This window comes from Cyanistes caeruleus, chromosome 2 (genome assembly GCF_971803275.1).
Source record: "Cyanistes caeruleus chromosome 2, bCyaCae1.hap1.1, whole genome shotgun sequence".
NCBI classification, from domain to species: domain Eukaryota; kingdom Metazoa; phylum Chordata; class Aves; order Passeriformes; family Paridae; genus Cyanistes; species Cyanistes caeruleus.
Window position 1 is genome coordinate 70537351 of NC_141702.1, and position 19705 is coordinate 70557055.

The 19705-nt window shown below is 38.1% G+C and overlaps 1 long non-coding RNA gene across 1 annotated transcript in view; it reads left to right on the forward strand.

Annotated features, from left to right (window-relative positions):
• LOC111926876 (uncharacterized) overlaps positions 1-18843 on the forward strand; it is a 53730-nt gene extending 34887 nt beyond the window's left edge. Inside the window, exons 3-4 of the long non-coding RNA XR_015283377.1 lie at positions 15673-15746; positions 16669-18843. This is a non-coding gene — a long non-coding RNA (uncharacterized LOC111926876). The remainder of the gene's footprint in view (positions 1-15672; positions 15747-16668) is intronic.
• The last annotated feature ends 862 nt before the right edge of the window (positions 18844-19705 follow it).

Consider the following 19705-nt stretch of genomic DNA (forward strand, 5'->3'; position numbering starts at 1 on the left):
GTAATTAATTTAAAGATGGAAGATGGTGGGTCAGACTGCTCCCCAGTGTAACTCCAGCCCCTTCTGTACTTTAGCAACATTAATGATTATAGTTGTTACCTTTTCTCTTGAAAGAGTGATTATTTGCATCTAAATAAAAATGTCTTCTAAGTATCTCTTCAGTAGATGTGCCAAAACCTAGGTATCAGGCAAAGTTCAGTTGTTCTCACTGAGAAGTCTGAAATTTGATATGATTTTGGGAAAAGGCTCAGTAAGGTTTGTGACTAAAGCTGTCAGTTGACCTTAGCAATGTATATTTTACAGGCAAGGTTTAGCGGTAATTACTGTATTGAAAACATTTAAAGGCTTTCTTTACTAATTTTCTAGCCTCCCACACTTTGACAGAATTAAATATAAGTGGTTTTGAGTTATTGTTTGATATTGAAATTCTCAAATTCTATGACATGGTGATTTCTTCAGGGTATGTCCATGAAAAGTGAAACAGATGTGTCCTGCCTAACTCTCTGGGGGGTTACAACATCAGGTCCAGTCTGTCCTGGGGTGCAGAAGCCTTTTCAGCTGTGGGAGTTTCATGAAGCAACAGAGTTATCTCTCCCTGAGTGCTCAGCACAGACCTGCTTGGAGCCCTGAAACAGAACTGTTTGAATGAACCCAACCACTTCAGTCAAGAACCCCTGAAACAGCTTTTGCTCATTATTTTGGGCTCCCTTATAAGTGGGAACTCTGGATACCATCCAGGCATGAATCACAACATTGTGAAACAAAGAGAATAAGCTAGAGCAACTGGAACACGTGTGGGTTGCTATCTGCAACAGCAATAGAAACTGGGCTAGACAGCTCCTATCCATGAGCTGTCATCCAGTATAGACTAAGTCCACAGAGCAGCCCACAGGTGTTGCTTTTGGTGTGAGGGAACTCTGAGTCACAGATTCTTCCAGCCCTCCTTGATGATGATGGTTACAAAAAGGATAGCTGTGAAGCATATTACACTTCTGTAATACATGGCCCTAGATCCTGGCTGCTTGTCCGCACATTTTCCACGACATGTTTTTGTGGAAAATGAAGAACCATGGCCCTGGGCATTTACAAAAAATTATCTGGGTGAGAAGCTACTATACTTACCCAGAGATCTTCCATAACAATGCCTATTTTCAGACTGATTTTCTTCCCCTGGTGAGAGAGGAGAAACTGTGGGATTTTAATGATTCATTTCATTGAGGGACCTGAATGTTTATTGTTGTTTTAACTATAAAAATGTACAGAGGCTGGAATCTATCCAGAGAAAAGAAGGCGATTTCTTTTATTTCCTTACACTGCATGTGGCAGTTGCAGGGGAATATTTCCATTCTTATTACAATAAGCATTTCCTGAGCAACAGTGGGGCACAGAAGTCTGCAAACTTAAGAAAAACAGGATGACAGTTAAAAGTCAGAGATGAACATTGAGGTGTCTTTTCTTATTTTATATAAGTGCTTGGTTTTCTAATCTTCTATCTATGCAATAATAGTCAAAGCCATTAAAAAGAATATTTTAGCAACTCAGAACTTCAGGTTGTAGTCTTCTTTACATTTGTTCTTCTAAGGATTGATGCAAGGATTCAGTGTATTTATATTTAACTGCAGTGTTGTGTGTATGTGTTGTGTGCTTACGGGAAACTACAGATTGACTGACATAGCCTGTATGAAATCCCAGGAAAGCAATTTCTGTTAAAATATTAAACATAGTTTAGCCTCAAGTGTTTTAAATCAGGCTTAACCCCTTTTGCCTCTTAACCAGGCTATAGTACCCCATCATTTTAAAAATACTTTCATATGCCTGAGCAGAAAAACATAATCTTGACATGCTGCCCTGGTTGTCCTCCTAAACTTTTGAGGCAAGCTTTCAAACCTTCAGAGCTGGCATAATGGAAAAAAGAAGTCATAAGGCCCGTGGCTCTCTTCTTGAATATATATAAAAAAGGACGATGGGATGTTGTAAAAATGGATTTAAGGATTGTACCTGAAGCTTTGTGATACTTCAAACTAAGCCATTATAAGCGTTCTGATTTGACCTTTTCTTTAGTCTCTTTTGGAACTTTTCCTGTAGACTCTGCTGCAGAAGAGCTGCAAGACCGAAGTTCCTTGGTGAAGTTCTCATATGGAGCTCAATTTCCAAAACAAATTGTGTTCAATTATTTTAGTGGTTATTTCATAAAAATGGCAATATGCTTTAACAGCTTTTCCTTTTAGTATGGCTGGTAGAGGCTCAGAAAATAAAATTGCTTATCTCACTTTGGGGGCTATTTGTCCAAAGCCCAATATATTTTGAAATGTATATTAATAACTGAATCAGGCCTGAATTTGTTCCTAAAATTTGCAAATTTGGCACTAACTACTGTGTCCCTAATTACAGGAAATTCTTTGTGTTGGGGTGCTAAAGCTTACTGGGGAACAGGTGTCTCAGGTTTCACCATTTGTTGTGTAGATTTTCACAGGATGCAGACAAAAATCCCAGAACTCTGCTGAACATAATGGTCTAACTGTAAAATCTGCAGTGGTCTCCTCATGGATGCACCTTGCCCTGGGAGGTTTTTAAATACAGAAATATTTGGTGCTATGTTCTCTGAAAGCTTAATGTCATGTCCCAGGTGTCTGTCCACCTCAACAAAGTCATGCTTATTCCTCTTACTTGCTGCTTTTGGTGATTAAGTAGAGCCATCAATCCATAAGACACAAGTATAGGAAACAAAATGCGGGAAATAATTTTTCCCTACCACACAAGTGAGAATTTGGTGTAAGTGTCTGAGCCCACACAGCATTATGGGTACTAATTTTAGATAGTCACCTTTTTGACACTTATCCTAACCAAATTAAGTGTCTGTTTTACCCTTAGGTTTGGCACTTTTAGTAGATGGGATAACAGCTGCATCTCTGTGAGAAGCCTTGTGAAGGGCAAAATATTTGTTAGCAGTTGCTATTTTCAGCCTTGCCAGAATAAACAAAGAATGAGGCACCTGCAGTCATTTCTTTTGGAAAGTCAGCACAATTTGTACATGCTCTGGGGTCAGCAGGGGAAGGCACAGGCAGGCTCACTCATGAGGCTTTAGGAAGATGCTTCTGGAGGGACTGATGGGCTTTTCAGCTTGGAGACATATGGGACTTGTAGGTGATTAATAATACTCTTGTAGCAAGGGTGAGGAGTGCACAGAGGAACAGAGTGCTTTGAAACCATTAATGCATCTCGGCACAGCCCAGTGTGAGATCCACGCTGTCTATAAACAAGAGAGCTAGCACAAATAAACCGGGGGAGTTCAGTCAGAGGCAAAGAAGAAAACAAGAGATTTTTATTTTTTTTTTATTCCTTTTTATAATTAACCACAGCTAGACTTTAGGACACATCATTCTAGACCCTGATTGTCTAAACAATATTTCTTCATCCTGAAAACAATTAGGCATTGGGCTTAACATGCCTCAGAGGGTAACATAAACTAGATCCAGGATAACTCCTTACCCAAGAAAAACATTCCTGAACTGTGTGGGAGAGCAGATGGCATTTAGGTAAACTGTATTTGCAGGAAACCCCCCTGTGCCATGAGAAGGCAAATGGCTACTGTCACTACTGTTCCCTTGCTTGGGTTTGTGGGAAGCTATGGAAAAAAAAGAAGAACTTGATAAAGTATGCCAAATGCTGTGGGGATGAAGCAGAGTGTTAATCTGCAGACAGGCTATTACAAGGGTCAGCACTGTTGTATATTTACAAGTGCCTGTAGCTGATGTGCCACATCATATTCTATCCTGGGCAGCAAGGGAGGAATTAAGGGGGATTTGTGTCCTGGCAAGGGAAGACCCAATGCAGCCGCAGGTAGATTTGGATGAGGAAGAAGTATCTACATCTGCTCCCCATCACATGACTGAGGGCATCTTGTACTGGCAAGAGCTGTGTGGATTGGGCTAAACACCTGAGACTCTTAAGCTCATTTTGAAAGGCATAGGAAAAACTACACCAAAGTGTGGCTCTGAATTTTACATCAGCTATTTCTTCAGTAGGAAGATCTATGTTGTACTGGATAACAGTATGTGGAAGATTGGTGTAGCCCTGGAAGCACCCGCAGGTCTTAGTGGCCCTGATAAGTCTTACCTGAGACCACCCTGCTCATGATCCAGAGTCCCTTTTAAATCCTTGGGGTTGTCAGTCCCTGCTGTAGTCATGTTGCATCAGTGCTGGTCTCCATGACCCTGTTGAGGTAAGCCCATGTCCTAGTTTGTCCCTGTGGTGTCCAGGGAAGAAGTCACTGCTGCGATTGAATGTAGAATGATGGGTCACTGGAGTGGAGATTTAGTGGACTTATCTGTAGGTCTTAGGCTATTTATTCCTGTGTACCAAGAGAACTAGAGGAGAATTAAGGGAATTAGACTGGAGCTGATTTCTCACAGCTACTTGGTTTTGTTTGAGAAAATTATTACTGTCTGGTTTCTGCTGCTCTGCTTACCTGGAGACTAAATTCTCTATGAAAGTTTTTTTCCCAGATTTAAGAATCAAACCCTTATGACTCAGTAACCATGTGGGACATTTGACCAAGAGCTTTATCTCATCATCTGGTTTTGGTTCCTCATGGTCTAATGCCTTTCCCACAATAGCCCTTCTGCCCTGATTTGTTGCAGTTACTCAAGGGTTTGGATTATTTTTGAGACTACTTTTGGATTAGTACTATTGTCTCCTGTAGTATTTTTAGAGGAGGATGGGAATTTGAGGTGGAGAATATGCAGATGAAAATGCAGTATTTGATTGTGTTGCCATGAGTAAAAAAACCTGAAAAACGTCATATTTTCTAGGTCAATAAATGAATATTTATTATTAAGTATCTGTTATGAAGAGGAAGAAGTACAAAAATTGACAGTGACGAATAACTTGTATTGTTTCAGAACTCAGAGATATCTAAGGGAAAAATAAATGTCTTTTTATGGAAAGGGACTCTCAGGGGACTAAAAGAGAATGGCAGAAACTGAATATTCTGCCTATTTGTAGAACCAGTGCTAAACTACCGAAGATTTTAAAGAGTTAGTGATCTCTTTTTCCCTTCAGGTAGTTTTGCAGTGTTTCACAGCCTTTCACAACTTAATATTAGGTGAGGGCATTATGGGAAGATAGGGATGGATGTGCCTGATCACTGAGCCTTCATGCTGCCCCAGCTATTCCAAAACCAGAGCTCTTCTAGCACTCTGTCAGTAACTCCATCTTTTCATTTGCTCAGCTCATCCATATAAATGAGCTCCTCTTGCTTTAAAGAGAGCAAGTTCAACTGAGCTTGTGGAGAAACAACTTTCCCTTTGGCTTGTACATCATTGTCATTGCAGAAACTTAGGAAAAGAATCAGTCATTCAGAAGAATAACATTAATTGAGTGCCCAAGGCTTTTGGCACCCAAGAGATGGACTGAGTGCCATTCTTGATCAGCCCAGAAAGCAGAAAAGGATGCTACTCACAGCCTCTCAACCTATCTTTGTGTTAATCTAGCATTCATCTCAAGACCCAGAGTTCACCACAGTAGTGCTGGAAATAAAGACTGACTAATGGTTTGTGTCAATTGCTGGGAACAATGACTAATTTAAAGGAACCTGATTTAAACTTACAAGCCTTCTTAGTTGATCTAGGATATCTCAACCACCATGTCAGCCTGAAAATATCTCAGTGCTTCAAATGTAGTTAGCCTGATCTGATTTCTCTTCCAAAAGTAAAACTAAAGTGTGTGTTGTTAATTATCCTTTGCTTTTGCCATCTCCCTTTTGCATGAAGGGCTGTATTTCCACCACAGGCCCTTTGAAAATAAAGTCAGAAGGATCTGAGAGAATCCCATTAGTGCTTTCCCACAGGATAAAAGGATGGAACAAGGGTGTCTGGGGTGCAGCTGGCTGAAATGATTACTTTAGCACTGCAGGGATCATCAGCATGTTGTCAAGACTGCGTCAGTGGGCCAATGCATCCAGCAAAGGGTGCAAGTACACTGAGGAAGGGCTAATGTACATGTGACCTTTTCTTAAGGGTTTTTACTGGACCTTTAGTTACACCCAGTGCAGTCTACTTTTATAAACCCCTAGATAAAACAGTTTTTAAAACTTGGTTTATCATTATTTAACTAAGTGGTTTGTTCCCAGTGGAAAGGTCTTTTCAGCTTATCTTTGAAAGACAGGCTTTATTGTGCTCTGGCTCTGTGATAACTTCTCCAGTTTGTCCTCTATTGAAGGGAAATCTGTTTTATATTTTACAGCTTCTTACTCTTGAATTTGTATGCTCTGAGGCCTAACACCTTTAAACATGGTGCATCCAAAAGAAATTAATCTAACAATAGCTGACTTGAGAAATATGTTTATTAACTGCATTAGTGAGATTCTCCATATTGTTGCCAATCTGCATCTCCCCACCTTCTTGCTTGCCCTAAGTAAGGACTTGCTCCTGGAATTCAAAGTTGCTTCAGTTGTTAAATCAGATAGGTTCCAGCTAAGAGTCAACATCAAATAAATTTATCTCCACTCTGTAAAAGCAGGCAACCTGTCTGTTTTTGCCTAAGGGAGAGTAACACAGAAGGCAAAGCTCTTGTTGTTGCCAAGAAGCCTCCAGTCCAACAGTTTGAGAAATCTGACTTAGTAAAGAATTTTTTTATTTTTTGTTTACAAGTTAAAAATTCACTTTTCCTATAGTAGATTCAAGCCTGAACAGTGTAATAGGAACTGAATTATAAAGTCTATATCCATGCTTAAAGCAATAGTTACTGAAATCCCAAACCATCTGAGCGAATCTGCTTTAGATTTGGCTCATTGTACTTCATTCTTTTGAGAAGAGAAACCAAGTTTAGAGTCAAAAGTTAATTTCTTATGATGTGCCATAGAAAAAAGAGCATATTACACAAATATATTCTGTGCTAACCCAGTCACTATGGAATAGCTTTCTATGAGGGGAGTATTAATAAGAAGCTCTTGTATCACATCTAAGGATTATTCATGAACAGTGAAATTAAACTGAATCACAAAATACATTTATAGGTGCTGCTTTCTTTTTCCCCTTGTGAAGTAGGAATGGACTGAAATTATTGTGTGGCAAATTCAAAGTGAAAAATTGCAGTTCTTACTCCAATCATTTCATGTTTAAGTGTGTATTTAAAGGATACATTTTGGATGGTTAAAGAAAAATTAATTCTAAATACAGAAGCTAAGTATCTATTTGACAGATTTTTCAAAAATTCACTATGAATACAAGGCTCAAAATGATTTATTAAACCCACTAAAGATGGAGTGACGCATAAGCAATGAAGGAAGGCATGCTGTAGCTCTGTTCTAGCTTTGCAAATTCTGCTACTGGTTTTAAAGTTCTTAACTTTTAAAGCTCTCTTCCTTTACAGAAATGGAAATGTCAGTTCATCTGTTGTATGCCATATGCTTTTCTTAACAATATTATTGGTTTAACATTCATTTATTTTAAAAAAAAATCTTGAAGTACTCTCTTCTTCACTCTAAAGAATCTTGTTTTAGTTTTTATAGATTCCACCAGTGTTTGCTGAGACATAAAATCTAACTTTTGACTTTGATCAAGCTGTTGTTCAGCTTTATTCACACTGGTGCTCAATACACAGTAGTTTTTCAGGTAACAATACATTGAAAATGTTCTCCTTAAATTTTTTTTCTAGTCTTGAAAATGCCAACTGAATGGTCAAAATGAATGAATGAAAAACCTCAAAAGTTTTGCAGATCTGTCTTTTGCATGAAGTGTGTGACACAGTGTCTTGAATCAAACAGTTTTAAAAATTAAAGAAGGAAAGGATGCTGGAGCTTTTTATGCGGGGAAAATATAACCTGAGTCCAGCTGCGAAAGAGTTTGTACAGTCTTGTAAAACGAATGCTTAAATATTGGTAAGAAGGTAAAAGGTAACCAAGGGATACACAAATGAAAATAAATAGCAGAGGGAGGTTCAATTCAATGATTAAGTGAATTGGTTCTACTAGATGGAATGAAGAGGAATTCTGGAGGTCTCAGATCCAAAAAGAGGTAAAGAGTGGAGACAATGGGATTTGTAAGCATAAACATTTCTGCTTTATTTTTGAAGTTCATGTGAAGAGCTGCCCTTTCAGCTACATTCAAGAGTCTACCACAAAAGCCAGGATTTGGAGGGGCCCTATCCTTTGGGGAGAAAAGTTAACTTTGAGATTATGCCCTTCTATAGGGAAAACAGGTTTATACCAATCTATTCTAGATTGTGGACTGGAACTTGCCGTAATGGAAGAGGAAAATGCAGTTCTTGAATGGGAAAAAAAAGGGAGGTGTGCTGCTCTACACAGGCATGCACTAGGATCTGTGGGCAAGGCCTGTAGGGATTTCAGTGCTTTTCCCTTTCTATATGAACCATTGGATGCCTAGCCCAGCCTTTTGATGTGGTGAGCAGAGAGCAAGCTACTTCCAGGCTAAACCTGGAAGCATTGAGATGACACTGAGGGACTGGGTAGGTACATGCTCTGAGCTTGTCCCAGATTCTCAGTAGGATGCTTTACACCACTTTGGGAAACCTTTTCTCTTTCCGGTCTGGTCTCCAAGGCTACATATCTAATAGTAAATAGAGCAGGCTGTGTTTGCCTTCCAGCCCATCATCAAGTGTAAGAGTGACGATCATGTCAACATCTTTACATTCTTTTTCTTCCAGACACAGACAGTCATATGTGGTCTGTTTCCTGGGAGCTGGCCCCAGCCCATGCTTTCCCCCAAGCATGCTCATGTGGGATAGAGCTGCTGGGTACAACTAAAGTGCAGCTGGTGAGCTGCAGACTGTTAAAATAATAAATAATAAAGCATGGCTGTACATGTACCAGGGTACAGGTCTGTGTTCTGGGCCTGCTTAGTTTCTTATTTTTGACGCAGCCCAAGTACTATGTCCCCATAAGCATTCAAATTCCTTTCTGATTTTAGCTCTTCTGTTGGCAGCAAGAGCTGGTGCTTGATGCTCTTCCTGATTACATCTGCAAGGAAATTTCTTTCTAAACATTGATGGTAAGAAATACCGTAAGTCATTTGCAGCCTACATAGAAATCCATTTTCTATTTAGTGGAAATGCAACTTTATTTACTCTTTTTAGAGCCTCTTGAATTGCATGTCTTGTTAGTGTAGTTTGATAGCAGTTAAGTTATCCTGTTAAGGCAAAGTTGTTCAGGGATTTGAAAGGGTCTGATCATACTGCTATGGTTTAATGTTATCATTATTAAGTGTTTGTGTGTTCTGGTAAGTCTGCCTTTAACAATGACTAAAGATGAGTAAGAAACATAAAGGATTTTAGTCTCACTTAAAGGTTTGGTGTGTTTTTTCCATTCAGCTGCACTTTGTTCTATTAAAGCTTTGGTTGCTTATAGACATAAGCCACTGAGGTATGTTTTGTTCCCTTACTCACCATTTGTTTTTCTGGACATTATGTCCTTACTACCAATTACCTGCATGTAGCCTATTTCCCTTTGGAAATCAGCGAGGGAAAATTCTGTAACAGATAATCACATAAACATTGTATTAGTGCTTGAAAATTGTCAAGGAAAGGAATAATAGCATGGATTTGTCAAGAAGAAATACTTTTTTTTCTAAGACCATATAGACAGGCTGTTTTGATGGGGAGAATCAATACATGTCAGAAGCCCTGACATTAGAATACTGTCACATTCCTGCAGATAAGCTGGGGAAACACACTCTGGATGTGAAATTTTTCACGTGGCTGGTTTTGTGCTCTTAGTGCATAGTTCTCCATGGGTCACTGATCAAATGGTGGTAAGCAATAGTGAGGCATTGTAAGGGTCTGACATGACTCTGGGCATACTCAATCTTTTCATTAGAAATTAATTGGTAGAACAGGGAGCATGGGTATTATACTTGCAGATAATAGTAAACAGGGAGAGACTGAAAGGTCTGCGAGGTCCTAGAGAAACTTCTGATGGAGTGTCAGTGTGTAGCTTAGGATGCTGTATCCCAAGGAAGATGTGTAAGGCAATTACTGGAAAGCAACATGAGAAACCAGTGTCCTGTGAAAGAAGGCTGAAAGAGATGTGGTTGCTTGGTCCAGAATAAAAACAAGAAGAAAGACAAGTCCTAAATATGCAGAAAGCTCTCTTAAAGAAGAAGGGGGAAAATTGGTCTCTTTGTCTATGGCATATAAGAAGGAAAATATTTGACTTAAATTGTATCAAAGGGTACTGAGGTTTGACCCTGGAAAAACCTTTTAACATCCAGGATAATCAAGCACAGGAACATGCTGCCTGGGGATGATGCATAATCTCTCTTACCAATTTGGCACCCAAGAGATGGACAGTTTTTCTTTTTTTCTAAAAAATAGCTAGACAAAAATGTGTCTGGACTGATATAGTTACAAGTTGATTTTTGCTTTAGGGCAAGGGGGTGGGTTAGATGAATTTTGAATTTCTTCAAGCACTATTGCCTGTAGTTCTGTAGTTCAGTCACTGCTGAATTCAGCACTTCCATATTCATGTCTAAAAGCTGGCTGAATTTATAGGGAGCCTTAGTTTTCACTCAGACCTATCCCCTGTGCTTTCCTCTAATCCATAAAATGAAGCCCATAAAGGGTGGATCTAATTATGTTTTAGTTTAGAGGCACAAGTATTAGGGAGGTAAGAGATAAAAAATCTCGTGTGAGAAATATTCTGCCTTCCCAGTGATGTCCTGCCAAGTGTACCGAGTTCAGTGCTGTTATGCTCCCAAAGGCCCCATCTGTGATTGCATTAGCACAAAGTATCACTGTCTGAGAAGAGTTCATATGCAGAATTCGTTGAATTAAAATTTAAGGCAATAAATGAGGGCTTATAATGTATTGGCAACATTATCAGTAGCAAGATTGCCAGCATATTAGTGACTATGATGGATTGACTACTGGGGAATTCATTAAATTTACAAGTCTCTTCAAATGAATCCACTGGCTAAAATACTAATTGCTGCCCTTGGGAGCACTTTGGCCATTTAGTTTCCAAGCAGAGCTTACTCTGAGAAAAGGATTATGCTCCTGATGTTTGCTTGAATTTAGGAGTAGAGTCAATTTATGTTAGGGTTTTTCAACATTGACAGTAGTTTCTGTTTGTGCAAAGCTTGCTGCCTTACTAAACATAGGGCTTAAAAGAAATAATTTTGAGTGAAAAATACATTATTTAACATAAAATGCCCCAAAAGCATAAATATAAACACTAACCAGCATTATATTTGTGCAATGAAGCTTAATCTAAAGGCTGTGATTGTTTGGTTGTGTAGAGGATGGCAGTGATTTCTGTCTATGCAGTCACTTTTGCTGAAAGAGAATTGCTGAAGCTTTAGAAATGAATGCAGAGAAATCCTCTACTTTTTAAACTGATGGACACTTCAAGGTTAATGTTGCAAAGTCAAGTGTATCTGCATATTTGTGAAAGTGCACTGGAGAAATTCTCCAAAGATTGGAACTGTAACTCTCTTCAGCAGTGTGGATCTCTGGAATTTTCTTGGATTAACCCGAAGTGCAAAGGGTCACAATCTGGATTTAATTTTCCTATTTGCAAATTCTGATTCTGGTTTAGACAACTGGAGATTGTAGAATCAGAACAGACCTTCTCTGGGTGCTCGTGATTGAATCGCAAACTGGTTTATTGACTGCAAAACTGAGATCTTTAATAACTTTCATGGGTCAGTACCTGCAGAGCCAATGCCTTTAGTGGAAGTAGAATTATAACTCAACTGTAATGTACAAAATATGAACCATTTTTTGATGAGGTGACATTTTTTGATAGACTCTTAGTGTTATATACTAAATGTTAAAGATAGCAGTAATAGTTACCAGTGTCTGAGAGAAGACAGGAAATGTAGGGCTTGTTCATCTGGTGCTCATGGGCTGCTATTTTGAGACCCTGAAGACCAACAGCTGAATGAATCACTGTCTGACAGTAAGGTAAGTGCTGGGGCAGGAGAGAAGTTTTCTTACACTTCTGAGCTTTGTTTCACAGCTCCAGGTACACCCAAATGCAGGTGCAGTGGTAGCTGGAATAGTCTTACTGTTACAATACATTCTTTCCTGTGAGCTTTTATCCTGCACAAGATGCAATCCTGGCATGCCAAACCTGGGGAATGAGTGACTCATCAATTGTATTGCCTTGTTCTCAGTAAATTGCAGTGTGATTCCTAATTTACCTGCCATATGGTCAGCTCTTCTTAAAATTCCAACTGCACAAGCAATTTATGCTGAAGAACATGGGGAAGGAACACATTACTTACAAAGTATGCAATCAAGCAGTGTGATCCAACCCATTAACTGGGTGACATCCTTCTCTTTATGTGGACAGTTTACTGGCTCTAAGGTTTCAAGTGGGAGCTGTCACTTACACTTCCTGATAATAATACTTAATTAAAATTTCATGCCTGTACCAGCAAGTGCCAGGTCACCAGATGGTTCCTAATAGTTATGTCCACATATTTTGTGCTGGATTGCAGCAGACGATGTTTGCGCTAACGTTACTGGGACAATTGCTGTGTGTACTTTGCAAATGTTTAATACGCACATCTTTGTGTTTAAATAATGTAAAAAGAATCACTTCAGTATGAACCCATGTAAAGCAATAAATTTCCATGAGACCCAAACAACTTCTTAACTGCAATAAACTAGTGGGTCCTTATTAAAAAATCAGAATTTCAGAGATTGTAAAAACTATAATCCAGTCAGGGTGGTAATTCAAGTCACACTGTCTCATCATATCAGTATGTGTAATACAAGTAACAATTGTCCTGAGGCAAATGCTTTTCACAATATGGGGTAGGATACCCAAACTGGGAAGTTAGAGTAGATATTAGCAGGACAAACAAATGAAGGAAATCTGCTGGGTATAGCAGGTTTATGAAAGGTAAGAAAGGATACACACTGAGAGGATGTGCATCAATACACTCCGTACTTCTGGAACTCTTGCTTAGGACTTTTTGGGCCTGGAAATACACTCACTGTGCTGGGCTTAGAAATGTTTGTCATGAGCTCCAGGCCTATCCTTGGCAGAAAGGGCTGATGATCACTAAAGCCTCATAAAGTTGCAGGCATGGATTGCACCCTGCTTCCCTCCTTGTGTCCTTGGAGCCCTTTTCCCTTTTGGTCGTGCACTTGAAGAAGTGGTAGGTTAGCCTTTTTTCTTGTAGCTGGTTCTGTGACTGTATGAAGGAGGAGAAGATAAAGTGGTTGCAGAAGATTCTTGTAAGGGCAGACATCTGGGCTGCTCTGAGTAAATGGCAAGAGGGAGCTATCATGCAGAAATGGCCAAAATTATTTTGGTCTCTTCAGGAGTAACAAGCATGATACTGAAAGACAGAACCAGCTGCCCTCTCAGACATAGGAACTGAAGACAATCACAAAGACAGCTTTTGGAAAATAGAGTGTAATAATAGATGATGTGGTGATTGATGGACTTCCTGGCCACTTCCTTGAGTGGGGACAGGAGGTTTCCGAGCTGATACATTTGCTTCAAGAGACATTTTTTGCACTTAACCTCTAGATGTGCCTGAAACTCTTGCTGATATTCCCCAATGCTATCAGGAAAATGAAGAAAAAAGAACGAACAAGGAATTCCTGTCACCACTGGTGACTTTATAGCAATTTTTGAACTCTGAGTGGCAGGGCTTTCCTTTTTGCTTCTTTGGTTGTTTTTGTTTACTCTGTTGTCTTAAATTGAGCTATCAAAGGGTATGTGGTGATGTGTGTGTTTCTGTGTGTACTGGTTGTTTTTATCCAGATCAACTCCCAGACTGAAAAGAAAGAAATGATCAGCAAGTTGTGGTGTGTTGTGCAGGAATAGTCAAAATGTCATTTCTGATATATTAGCAATTTTAATTCAGATTTTCTTAAGAGACACGTTCTTCTTTGTACAATCAGGACACTGAGACACCAGTTGAGATGCTTAAGTTAGCTAAGAGAGAAGCAAATGTTTCCATCCAAGAGGGACTCATCCCTATAAAACTTACTTCATCCTTCCTTTTATTGTCTGTCTTCATTTTAATGTCCTGTGGGTCAAAATGTAAGGCCTGTGGAGCCGTTCCAGAAACACATACTTTCTTTGACCCGGAGTGCAGGGATCAAACATTTGTTACTCTTGCATCAGTACAGCTTTAGTCTGCTTTCTGCTGAACATCTGATCCACAACTTTGGTATTTACTCCAGTTGCAGAACTGTTGGCAGGCCTGTGTGAAATGGCTCCAGTAAAAGCAGGACTGCTGGGATCTACACTATTGCTAAACTCAAACCAAAACAAAATGTGTATCTTTACAGTTCTTCCCATTGAGATCAGAAGTGGAAGTAATAAGTACAGTGAAGGACACTGTTCTCAAATTATTTGGGATGTTAAGTGGAATGGGAAAGTGTTTGGAAATATTTCTTGAATGGTTTCTGTAAACATTCCTTGAATAACTTTCCTGTGTCTAGATTTGATGTGTATTTAAGAAGATAGGCACATTTCCTAGAAAATTAGTTTTGTCTTCCTTTTTGTGTGTTAGAAATCTCATAGAGGCTGGGGAAAAAATATTTCAGCTCCATTTTAAAAAGAAGCTTTGCTTCTTTTGCTGGCAAAAGAAGCAAAGAAAATTTCAGAGGAACATCTGGAACTTAGCCCTCATCTTGACACACTTCTCTAAGTTTGGCCATGACTCACTGTTCTGGACATATATTCTGGACATATAAATGTGATCAGTAGCTGACAAGGGATGCTGACTACTATAAGATTTCAGAAAAACAAAAAGGAGATTTCAGTTAGGACTCTGTGGCAATTAGTGCTTTCCTTGATGCAGACCTTGACTGTATCAAGCCAAACTAAATGCACATGGCATGTGTTTAATCTAACAGAATTTAATCAACAGCTAAAAATTTGAAAAAAGAATGCAATTAAAAATTTGTGTTGTAGCAGTGATGAATACCAGGGAAGCATCAGGTTAGCAAATCTGCTGCTCTCATTGAAAATGAATGAGATCTCATGTTGATAAAAGATTTTGATAACTGTGAATATGCTCCAATATTTTGTTATTAAAAATGGGTATGTAGGAAATGTACTGAAGTACCCTGAATTTGGGTTCTTGCCTTTTTGTTGAAGGATCCTGAACCCTGTTGAAGGTTGTTTTGAAGAAACCAAATACATGTATTCCACTTTACAAATAAAGCCACACAATGTTTGGAGGACTGTAGAGTAACACTGCAGAAGCAGCAGGAGATGAGAGACCTGCAACCATCAAAAGGCTGTTAACAGATTTTCATACACACAGTAATTCTATTGCTGAGTCTTCTTAGAGTTATCCATAAGAAAATTAAAACCGCATCCCATGGTACATCAGAGCTTCTCTCATACTGTGTTTGATGTTAGCAAGGTTTGACAAGGAGTTTCCTTCACTACATATCCCATTAAATTTTGATCATTACCTTAGTCTTATCCTAGTGTTGACACCAGCTGTCAGGAGTAAGCATACGAAATGTTAAGGACTGCAATGTAGAGAAGATCAGACAAGATCCAATGGTTTCTATCCAAACTTTTATGTCTGGCTTGTTCCTGTGGACAAGAACTCTAGGCAATACAGGTACCCTAGACAATAATCAGGGGTCATGTGAAGGAAGGAAACACAGATGTACAGCAATTTCTTTTTTTTTTTTTTTTTTTTTTTTTAATGGATGAAAATATTTACACAGAAATGAGTGAAGAGAAGGAAGAAGGTTCACAGAGGCAGGAAGGACATAAACCATGCAGAGCCCAGCAGACAATGGTAAGAACTTTGGTTTGATATCAAAGATGAGAACAAAACAGTGAAAGTGTCTGAGAAGTGTTAGGAGTTTTTCTGAATGATAAGCAGGGCAAGATGAATTCCAAAGATGGCATGAAATACATGATAAGAAACCAGTACAGGCGAGGCATCAAGATGAAAGGCATAACAGGGCAGGCAGGGGGAGATGTCTCTGAAATAAGGTTCTGGATATCCAGGATGGGTATTTCCATCATGTTGACATGGAAATTTAGGGAAGAGTCAAAGGTTAAGTACTCTCTACATAAGTATAAGGGACAGGAAAAATACTGAATCTGCCAACAGTTAAAGACAAGAGAAAAAGGGCTGGGATATCCTTGACACCAAGGGAGTTTCTTTCAATCATGATAACACTAAACTTTCCAAATGCCTCTGAAAATATTTGTTGAAGCATGACTTATCTTCTTTCAAAAACACTTTTGCATTCCAAGTGATAATACAGTTAGAGTCCTCTGCACAGGTTTCCATTCTGCAACCGTTTTTGAGGTGACTAATTCTCATGGAATTTCAGGGGATTTGACAATATAAATACCTTTATTTCATTTTAAAAACCTGCTACCTTCTGTTAATGAATACATAGAGAACATGAAGGCATGAAAGAAATTTTTAGGCTAATACCCACAGTGTTTGTAAAATGTCTATGGTTAGAATAAAAATATATAATAGGTATCTGAAAGTGTTTTAACATTTTAGTTTCATGGGTGTTTTTTTGTTGTTTCAGGAGGGAAGGTGGGTTTATTTTGCTTTGGGGTTTTTTATTCTCTGTACCTGAATCAATCTTTAAATGTTCATTTAGTTAGGAGTGATATGTATCTTAGATGTTATTTAATCACTTCCTCTACCAAGCCATGTTATTTTAAACAATTGGTAAATGAATCACTTCCAGAGGTCTCTGCAGAATTGAAGATTAATACTGCTTTCTCCAGCATGAGACACTCAAATTTATCCTCTAGAAAACAATAGAGAACATTGAATATACTTCTGGGAATATGCAAGCAATTCTGTAAAGTAAGGGGAGGTTTACATTACAATTGCCATATAAAATTCAGACAAGTTAAATCATGAAAGCCAAACCAAAGCAAAAACAATTTAAGGCAGGTGAATGTCAATGCCAAACAAGAAAAAGTGAAATTGCAGCTTGTCTGAGTGAGTTCAGCATAATGGAACTGTGTACATACAAGGGATTAAACATGAGGGAAGAACCTCAATGTGAACAAACTGAAATGAAAATTGAGCACTATACTGACTAAAAGAGAAGATGGAAAAGGCAAGCGTATCTGGTAGCAAACATTAACTATAGCAGATGTGATTGCCATTAGTTCTAAATGCATGTTAAATTAAAGGCAACATCTGTTGTCACAGAGATGGCCTCAGTCATCTGAAAAGAAAAGTTAATTTGGAAATCAAAACTTTAGAAAAGGATTAAAGGCAGAGTTTGGTAGAGGTAGAGGAGCCTGATGTCTGCCACAGCAAATGATAACTATGGGCAAATGTTCACAGTCCTGGATGGTCATTCTACAGCTCTGAGTGAGTTGTGTTAGAGCAGCTGGTGAAGGTCAACAAAACCTTTTAAGGATGTAAATACAGGATTCAATGATTTGACTTCTTTTAAGACAATCAAAGATGAGCAAAGTAGATGCTGGTGACAAAAGCTGAGAGAAGGAAAGCAAAGTCACAGAGATTTCTAAATAATGACTAGCATTTAACTCTGAGCAGCACTTACAAGAAGAAACTAAATTATTATGATACTAGGCAAATACTGGGACCTAGAAAAAGCAAAGTACTAAGAACGAGTCAAAAGTTCAATTGCACAGTTACCAAGGCTGGATGGAATTTCAGAAAACTGAGCAAAAGGATTTCCAAACTGATGAAGGGATTACAAGTACTAAAATAGACTGTAGGAACTGCCATCAGAGAAATCACAGAGAAAAAACTGTGTCATCTAATCAAAGTGCTGAGGAATAAAAAAATGAAGTGGAGGAAACCTACCTGAAACTTCTTAGCACTGTTTTTGTAAACTGTTTTTGCATCAAGTAAAAAGACTTGCAAGTACTTAGCAGCAGGAAAATATTACAATAGAAGGGGAAGAGTGCCAGAACTATTAGTATTTGGTATCCTGCTCTTCCCATCACATCATCAGTTACATAGTGGCTATCTAAATTTACTTTAATAAATAGAATGCTGAAATAACTTTAAAAAAGCAGTTATAGCAACAGTCATAAAATCTGAATTAATGTGTAGATCTAAGAGTTTATTTCTTGTTTTGGGTCTTGTTGTAGAACATGAAGTTCAATTTTTTTGGGGCAGACTTAACCACCCTTAAGCATTGAATCTGTGTTTTTGAACACCCATCTAACTTATTTCTAAAACATCATACAGATTTAAAGCAATCTTGCTAAAGTTACAAGTCTAAAGTAACAAGTTAGGTGGCTTTTTTTAGTGAGGATCTGTAAGTTTAAGTAATTCTCACCTTTTAATTTTGCTGTAGTAAAGTTTAAAGTTTACAACAATATAAAACTGAAGTACTTATAGTTTCCTGTTAAATATTGTACAGCAAGGAAATTTTTAGATGTAATGAGTCAATGAGACCATGTATTCTTAAGCATTTGTTACTTCTGGGACAGCATGCAAGAATTGCAGTGTAGATGCTACTATAATTTGCTTGTCCCAGCATATTGTCATATCTGCATAAACATCATCCATGCAATTCAGCCCTTGCAGTTTAGAAATTACTCTTTTTGAAAGAATGGTGTAATACCTCCATTAGAGAAATCTCTTATTAAAACCCTGATCTTAACTACTTGGGAACAGGGGTAGAGGATGTAAGTTGTAATGACAAAACTGGCTAGCTAGTGTAATGAAGGTGTAGATTACTACAGAAATTGTACAAAGCAGGGTTCACTGTGGCCATTTAAAAATATTTTATGTTGGTAGTAAGTATCTCTGTTTTGTTTTGTTGTGTTGGCATAGAATCCTCTTGTCATTAGCAGCTATTTCTTGCCAATATATTGGTTTATGAGTTTTCTATAATAAAGTTCTTTCCCATTTTTGTTGACTGAGAGTTGATGTTTGAATGTTAAGTAAAAATTCCTTTACTCTTACAACAAGATAGGAATATCTGAAAAGACTATTACACCTGGGGGTAGAAACTATCTGCTAACCTCTCTATGCAATAATCACTACCTGGAGTATATATTTGAAAAGACAAATGCAAGCTAAGCCATGCAAACATGATGCTGCAGTTTTGTTCTAGTGCAATGTCTCCTATTGTCTTCCTAGTACGTTTTATTCGTCATTTTCATTGTTCTCCTGATAAAATTATAAATGCTATTACACAGTAAACATTAGAAATTTTATCCCAAATAAAATTAGCTGAAAAGAGATTAGTTTCATTATTTAAACAAAAGAAATATTGCTCCTGCCATATTTGCTTCTGGAAATTGAAAAGTGAAGATGGAATAGGGGATAGAAAAATGCTGGAAATTTTCCCTCGAGTTTCAACCCACTTGGACTTGAAAATAAACTTTTATTTTTAAAATAAAATTTTCTTAAATAATGTCCTTCAAATTGTTCATTTGTAGCATTAGCAACTCATTTAAATAGCCACATTGTAAAAATGATTGGTCAGCAATGGTGTCTGCTCATGAGAAGTGCAAGAGATTGCTCCATCAATAAAATCAGAATAATTGCCATGTGTAAATGACAATCTGAGTCCATGTGTATCAAAGAAGTCAATGGTATTGGAAGAAAAAGGAAAAAAATATTGTAGCCAATGAAAGACACCCTGAACAAGATTTAGGAATTGTTCTGGTCAGAGATTCCTTTGGTATATAGGTAATTTCAGCTGTTTACCTTTAGATTAAAAATGTTAATAGTGGTGTTTTAAGAAGTCAACACTAGATACTCCAGCAATCCTCACAGAT